The sequence below is a fragment of the Schistocerca piceifrons genome, chromosome 1, assembly GCF_021461385.2.
Source record: "Schistocerca piceifrons isolate TAMUIC-IGC-003096 chromosome 1, iqSchPice1.1, whole genome shotgun sequence".
NCBI lineage: Eukaryota > Metazoa > Arthropoda > Insecta > Orthoptera > Acrididae > Schistocerca > Schistocerca piceifrons.
The window spans coordinates 609,743,484-609,752,104 of record NC_060138.1 but is presented as its reverse complement, the minus strand read 5'-3'; positions in this window follow the sequence as shown (position 1 = coordinate 609,752,104).

Below are 8,621 nucleotides of genomic sequence, written 5' to 3'. Positions count from 1 at the left end.
ATTCTCAAAACCGAATAGTAATGTTCTGTAGTGCATTTCATTACTTCTGCGCTGTGGGCACTGTTTTGAATAAGAACCTTACTCAACTTTGGCTTCACCATTTTAACTCACCAGTCGATAGCAGTGGCTTATCCACTAAGAGCGCGAAGGCATATTGTCCATGGTTCTTTAATCAGGTCTTCTAAATCATGATTTACTAACAAGGAAGTGTTCAAATTCCACTGATTCTTGAATCGGCGAACCGGCTGTCTTGTTAGATTTATGCAAGCTAAGACTCTTGAATGATCTGAAAAGTGCATAGGAATGGTTTCTACTTTTGTCACGGAAGTTTCAAGATTTTTAGAAATATATAATCTATCAATCCTGCGCTACGTGATGTTGCCATGACATAAGTGAACTCAACAATGGAGGGGTACTTGATTTCCCATATATCCTTTAATTCTAAATCAGTAACTAGTTGCTTTAGTTCACTTGAGAAATTAAAATTAGGTAACTGATCTCTTCGATTTAAAACACAATTAAGATCACCTCCAAGCAATAACTGACTTGGAGTTTTCCTTAACAAGTATATCAGGCCATCTTTGAAGAAACGTGCCCTGTCAGATCGATGAGAACTTCCTGAAGGGGCATACAAGTTGTTGATAGTCACATCATAGATATTTAGTCCTATTACCCTTCAGGACTCCAGTCGTTCCACCTCGCTTACTGTAATCCCTTCCCTCACCAAAACAGCTGTTCCAACACTTGTTTGAGGAGACAAATTTATGTAACTGACAAAACAGGGAATTACTAAATCCGAAATTATAACTTCTTGTAACAGGGCAATATCAGTTGCGGATTCGTACAAAAATTCCTTAAGGGCCGATAATTTCAAACCGGGCGTAATTTTATTTATGTTTATAGTGATGACAGAATAAGACTGCGTCATTGCGCTGTCACTGTGTAGTTGTTTTGATGAACTAATTTAGTTTCCATTGGTTCAGGGCTCAGTTAAGCTATAACAGTTTTCTCGGAAGGCTGAACATAGAATAAAGCTTCAATCAGTTTATTAGTTACTGTCCCGTTTTTTTCTACTTCTGATGTTTTCTCTTGTGCCGCAAGCAGACTGATTTCCTGGTAAACTTTCTGATTTTTCCTCCAGTTATTCGTGTAGGACCGTTTCGGACCGAACATTCTTTGAGCTTGGGTCGCATTTACCGGATTTTCCCTTCCCTTGGTTACGAGCTACATTTTCATTTGGTTGCGTCAGTATTTTACTTCGCGGCTTATCTGGAGCAGCAGTAGACGCTTTCGCAATTTCTGTTGCCAGCGCCTGCCCTGAGGTGTTGACCGTGATTTCAGTTTGGCCACCACTTCCTCGTTCTCTATTAATATCACTTACTTCCTTATCGAAGGAAACAAATGGAGACTGCAGTTTTACAACCTCTCCCTGAATTTGTTTATTAACAGACAGCTGCCGATCTTTGCAATCGGCTACTGCGCCTGTTGTTTATTGAAAATTACTACTGATTACACCCCCTTCATTTTCTGGTACCGTACTTGTATTATCTTTCTGCTCATTAGTTTCCATTCGAATTTTGCCTTCCGGTTTCTCTGCCTCCTCATCGCACTGTTTTTGCTTGCGAAGTTCTAACATTCTGCGTGGTGTCTGTTCTAAGTCGTGTCTCCCTACCACCTTCGCGCAACGACGCTCTGAGCGTGTTTTTTAGGGAATTGACTAGTTTGAATCTGGGACCTGTTGCTGGTAAGGAGACGCCAGACCACACATGACATGTAGAGTTCAGAAGAGTTCAGTGAGACTAGCGATGATATAATCAGATACTTAATGATTTCAGCGTCAGCTCCATTGCACTCCCTGTAAAAGAATCTTAATACTAACTAAATTTAGTGGAAGGGTTCAAGGCTTTCCTATTTTTAGTTAGCTGGTAAAATAACGTCGAAAAAGCAGTTAAGTATACCACTGGAAATTTTATTCTACTCACAAAACATTGTTTATATATTGCACTATTGATAAAAGGAAATATTTTAATACAGGAAGATAAAAACCAACTGCGTTCAACAAAAATGTGAACGAATATTCCCTGAATGGGTTTCCAAGTTCTACAATGGATCGAAGGGTGACCTATGCCATATCACATCTATAATCTAGGTTTAAGTTAAGTTTCATAGAAGAGAAAACTATCCAAATGATCTACAGTGACCCTCAATTATCTTCAATTACTTATTTAACTTGTCGTATGTTACAGTGGCTGATGTGGCTTCTCAATAATTAAATAACAGGAAAACCATCGCGTTTCAGATTTTAACTTCAAGTAGCAAATGTGAATACCATGAGCTTTAATTGATGATCGACACTAGTATTACGTAAAAAGGGGATGTAACAGATGAGACTTCTGCAGTTCTGAGTGAAGCGTTATGCACTGTTATGCGGCATCGCATGCGTTCATTACTTTGATGGTGTATAGGCAGCGTCATGGGGCGGCGGGTGGCGCAGCTCCACTCACCTCGCCGTCTCGGAAGCAACTCTCACCTCACTTCTCTTTACTACAATTTACAGAAGGTGGTTTAAAAAAAGGTATCTGGCTGTGTTTTCAATTGAGCAATCAGGGTCTCAATGTTAACCTTAAGCTCCGCTTACAGAAATTCTGTCTATCCAATGGGAAACATTATACTTTTCGTGGTGGGGCAATGTTTTTAATGTTTGCAACGTAACAGAGACGCGTAAAAGTCCCACGCTAAAACTTAATGTTTGCCCTTTTAGTGTTATCGTAATATCTATACTGTTCTTCTCGAGGGCTCTATCTTTTAACATGGGCTGAGGGGTGGTTTTGGCGGTCAGCTGGAGACCTGGGTGTCCGTCCCTTATCGTAGGGTCTCCTAGCGTACACGATTCTGCTCTCGGCTTCTGTTCTCGTTTCTCCCCTCGGAACTGCATCTGTTTCACAGTGGGAAGGTATGACATGCATTTAGGCGTTCTTGTGTTAGTCTGTGGTATTCCATTTGCTCACTCGTTGATCGTATTACTTTGGTTAATTTAATGTCAGGATTTATTCGGAGCTATGTGACATACTGCCGGATTTGCTATCAGGACAGCTCGTCCTCTGAACAACTATCAGTTGTCTTCAGAGGTCGTTTTTTCTGTTGCATTTCAGTTTCACGAGTAGTGGTAACAGGGTTTCTCTTTGTTGTTAACGAGGGAAATTGACTGTTATCGTGAAGGGAGACGTCAGCTTGGCTCGCTGCGTTAACATCCTCAACCAGTTGATCCGGGCTATTCTTTGGTAACAGATCATTTAAGGTAAGCTTCTGACGCTGTATCATATTACTTTTCAGAACAACAGTTCGCTGCGGATATTCCTGTCTGAAGTGGCCGGTTTCGTTACATATATGATATGTAGCTTCCTGACCTGTATATACAATTTGTGCCTTACACCCACAAACAGTTATGTGAGACGGAATATTCGTCTTAACGTCCATCTCTATACAGCGGACCCCGTTTAAACACTGCAGTTTAAAGCGAGGCGACCATCATTCATTTGCAATTGATTTAACGTCCTCATAGTTTGAAACAGCTTCCTTAATCTTATCATTTCCAATTTCAATGGGACGATTCAAGACACGAACGGTTTTGTAATGAACGTCCGCTCTGTAGACGGAAACCTCAATTTTATAACCATTTCTGTGCACAAAATCTACTTTCGTAACAATTTATCAACAGTCACAGCACTGATTAACTTGACAAAATCTCAGTATTTTACCTGGTCCAATTGCCAGGTATGGACGGTTTCAGAATTGAGACCAATTACCTGTGAAGTCCAGTCATTTATTTCGAGGGAAGTCGGCTGAACAGGACAGGGATTCCTTGTCAAAAGCAAATACCAGAGTATTTATTCTTCCTGAGGTTTGTAGCCATAATTAATCCAGTGACGCAATTTCGGTTAGACAACCGAAATTCCAATTACCAGTAGCAAGACCAGAAAGAGCGATCAGATCACAAGGAATGTGAACGAACAAGGATATCAACGGACGATCCCAGCGGAGGTTCGAGTCCTCCCTCGGGCATGGGTGTGTGTGTTTGTCCTTAGGATAATTTAGGTTAAGTAGTGTGTAAGCTTAGGGACTGTTGACCTTAGCAGTTACGTCCCATAAGATTTCACACACATTTTTGAACATGAACGGACGGACAGCACTCGGCGAAGCACCAGTACACGGAAGGGCAGCGCAGCAGTTTAACAGCGGCCACTTGCTAGCGCGGCTGAAACGGAACTGAAAATGATGATGGACACACAACACCCAGTTCTCTGCCGGGAATCGAACGCGGCCCCCCTGCATGACAAGCGGAAACGCTACCGCTACGCTACGGAGGCGGACAGAAAATGTGTTCCCCGACCGGGACACTTTCGTGATTTCCGTAAATCGCTCCAGGCAAATATCGGGATGGTTTCTTTGAAAGGCCACGGCCGAATTCCTTCTCAGTCCTTCCCTTATCCGAATGGACCGATGGCCTCGCTGTTTGGTCCCCTCCCCCAAATCAATCAATCAATTCTTGTCTCATTAGCCCCAGATATCGGAAATCCTTACCGTCTTTAGCCCTAAATGGGACAAATGTCAATTTCTCTCCTTCATAAACAGTCTAAGAGTAATAACAGACGAAGTTCTAAATTGGATCGACAACGTAACTGCAGTGTGCAAGAAGGCATCAGCTTCTATCCATAGCCTACAAAGACATAAACTTGAAAAAGAAACTTAAAAACTTTACTTCCAATTGTCTATACTTCCAGTTGTCTATCACAGCCATGTTATCCTGCAAGACCTTTCTCAGGAAAGCTAACGGCGCCTGGAACTGGTTACGAGTATCTGTGTTCGTCGTATTTGTGATGTTCGGCTAATTGATCATATTTCACCATAATATGCACAGCTGTCCTGGCTTCGTGCAGACAAACGCAGAGATTTCTATACCGTCTTCTGTACTGGCCGCTTACGTCTCCCCTCGACTTTAACGCTCTTGTCAGAACAACATGACAGAAATATCCGTTCCCATCAAAGCAAACTCCTTTTTGTCCCACCCCATTATTCAGTCACTGTCTCGAAGTTCTTCTCAGTAACAGGAAGAGAGCTTTGGAATAACCCCGCTCATTATATTAAAGAACTGAATAAAACCTCCAGATTCAGAAGACAGTTAACGAGATATCTAGTAAAGTAACAATAAAGATTTCCATTGTCCCGTACGCACTCTTTACCCCTTATAAAGGCACATTTGCATGCCGAGCGTGAGTTTCCTCGGAAACGCGAGATATTAATTAAATAAATAATCAGTGACAAATAAATAAAGCCTATGGCACACAACTGCAGCGCTGTGTCGCTGATAAAACAAAAGTACATTTTCGTTAGTCGTATGTTTGATTAAAAAAAAAGAGAGAGCTCTCGTTGAAGTGGCGCGAGAAGCACGTATTTTAGTTTATTGTCTGGCACACCGCCATATTTCATGATATAGAAAATTGCAACCATACTAGGCACTCGATTCTGTAAAGAATTTATATTTATAAAAGTAAGTAGGATTATGAACTGTAGGCTTATTCATTGAATATATCTGATTTAACTAACTGTGTAATTTTTTGTTTAGTAGACAATCACCTCTGTACGGCGTTTTGGCATGGCTGGCAAATTATTGTAATATTGAGATTTAGATTATGAGTCCGCACCTACCGCAGCAGTCTTTGGAAACGATTTAATTACGAAGTCCGATTATTTCAGTTTTATTTCACGGTCAACTACGAGTAACATTGCCTTTACGAAAAAGCCATTGTCAAGCGTCTGATACCGAATAATCAAAACCTGACGACTCATAGGAGAGCCAATCAGACAGATAAAAATAATTAATATTTTATTTTATTTTATTTTAATTTATTTATTTTATATTGGCGACTGCGTGTCGGACTTGTTATTTTGTCATTTGTTACATTGTTCTCTTTGTTTCATGTGAAAAATCAACCTTCTGGTCCTGGACTTGACTATATGAGAAATAAAAAAAAATCAGAAGATATTTGCCAATTATAAAATTTTGCGGGAAGACGCAAAGAAGCTTCCAGCAAAATAAGGTAAGACGCAGCATCTTTGCATTAGCAGGCTTGACCAGACGTATAATTCAGTGTATTAGCTTTTCAGTAAAATTCTGTAGTGTTTCTTTTCCGCATAACAGTTTCAGTGATAAATTCCATTCTCAGTATTTTTCCTTAAACAATAACGTATGCAACAATACCAATACACGAGTGTACAATATGGCCGACTTCTGTACGATATCATGTAACATGGCCAGCAGCCATTACCAATAATCTCAAATTCAGTTTATATTTTTAAATTAACAAACAGCCATTGTTGCTACGAGCGATTCATGCTCAACTGCATTTTATTTTAAAACCAGTGTCAAACATTAATTTCTTGAAATATATAGCACGTGTGGCATGGTAATAACTAGAAAACAATACGCAAAAATGGAACAGCAAAGACGCACTATTCAGACGCAATCCGACTCGGACGAGAGACAAATGTTAGAAAATGACTTTACGACAGCAACCGGTAGTGACGATACATCAAATATTGACGCAAGTGTCAACGGAAATTTTGACAATAGGCCGTCCACCACAAAAATTTCAAAGTCTCAGTCAGAGCCCATGTTAATACATGACGTCACGTCTAATGACGCGGCGGGGGCAGAGACCTTGCAAACAGTAAACATTGCCAACATGTTACAAATGCTAATGAAACAAAACGCAGAAAATATGGCAACCTTAAGGATGCAGAACGCGGAAAACATGGCAACCTTAAAGACACAAAATGAACAGTTAAAGACACAAAATGACGAAATTAAATCTGATCTCATAGCAATCAAGGCATGTAATGACACTTTGTGTAAACGTGTGGAACTTATAGACGCCACACTGACCGAACAGATGACTGAACTCAGTACGAAATTTTCCAAGCTTAATACGAGACAAGAAAAGACTACAAATGACGTAGCACTTTTACAGAAACAATTAAAAAACCTTAATGTCACGTGTGAAGCTCTTACTGAACAAATTCAAACATATCCTTCAGTACACGACAACCTTGAAAAACGAATTACTGACGTGCAGAATAAATTTGACGATGTTGAACAACACCTGACTGACATCTTACAATCTGATGCCACAGCTCATTTTCAAAATATTAATAAAGAATTTCATGATTGGGTAGAGAACAAAGACAAACATTTTGATAGATGCATACGTGAAAATTTACCAACAATTGTGCACGACTCCGTAGCGGAATACATCACTAATAACAAACAGCTGATTAGTGACGCAGTACAATCCGTCACTGCACCCATGAGACAATTCACCGATCAACCACAGTCTGAATGTAACGAAAATATCAGTCAAAATGTACAGTTCAGAAACCAATAAACATTCGAGTATGACGCACACATACCGCACACCACAAACACACAAGAACAAAACACACCACGACTACAACACATACCACGACGTGCAACCACAAACACAAGCTATTATCATGGTAAACCACAGCAACATTATCGTAATTACTCGCCAGCTGAGCATTGCAGTAATTACAGTGGAACAAATCCATATCATAATGCAAAGGAAGAAGAAAGCTTAATAAAACACAGGCAATTTCAGGCTTTTATCCCAGAGAAACGAACCATTCATCCGGTGATTTTTCTTAAATCTTTTAGTAACGCATTTCCACGCACTTGGAGTGACCGGAAAAAGATTTCATATATTGTCGGTTACATCCAAGGCGATGCAGCTGTCTGGGCATACAGTCAAGCTGACGTATGTACCACGTACAGTGAGTTTGAGCGTGCCTTTCTGAACAAATTCTGGTCGCAATCCGTCCAGGAGCGACTCAGGAGACAAATTTTAGAACCTGAAACTTTTAACAGTAAAAATGGTAACTTACGCAGATATTTTGAAAAATACTTGAACATGGGACATTTTTTAGACGAACCAGTCGCAACACGTGATATACTCCGAGCGTTGAAGGCCAAATTGCCTTTCAACATTAAGGAAAAACTTCTACATATCCCGGATGACGATTCAGATTATTTTTTAACAGCTTTAGATTCGGTTGACATGTTACTTGAAGATCAGCGCTTCGCGCGGCAAAACAGCAGCCACAATGTTTACACTAGTGGTATGCAAAACATGCAGGCTTGCCAACACAATTCTGGCGCGCCCACAGTTGGATACGCGGTACAACAAAAACAGCAAACTCACATGCCGTCTCAGTACGGAAATCAAAATCAACACGCGTATTCCAATACGAACAATAGTTACAACAGTAATAACATTTCATGCGGCAATCCATACAAAAGGCACCGCGGTAATAACTGCAACGGTAACAACGGATACAAAGGTAATAACAAAAACACAAACAGAAATAGAAATAATAATAACTACGAGCCAAGACAGCATCAAGGTTGGACTCGTAACGATCAGTACTTTCATTCAAACTCTGCTTTACCACAGCAGTCACCAGGTCAAAATTGGAGCATACCTTACGACCGGCAGGTAAGTTATAATGCGCAACAGCAACAACAACCGCAAAAGTTTGGAGATCAT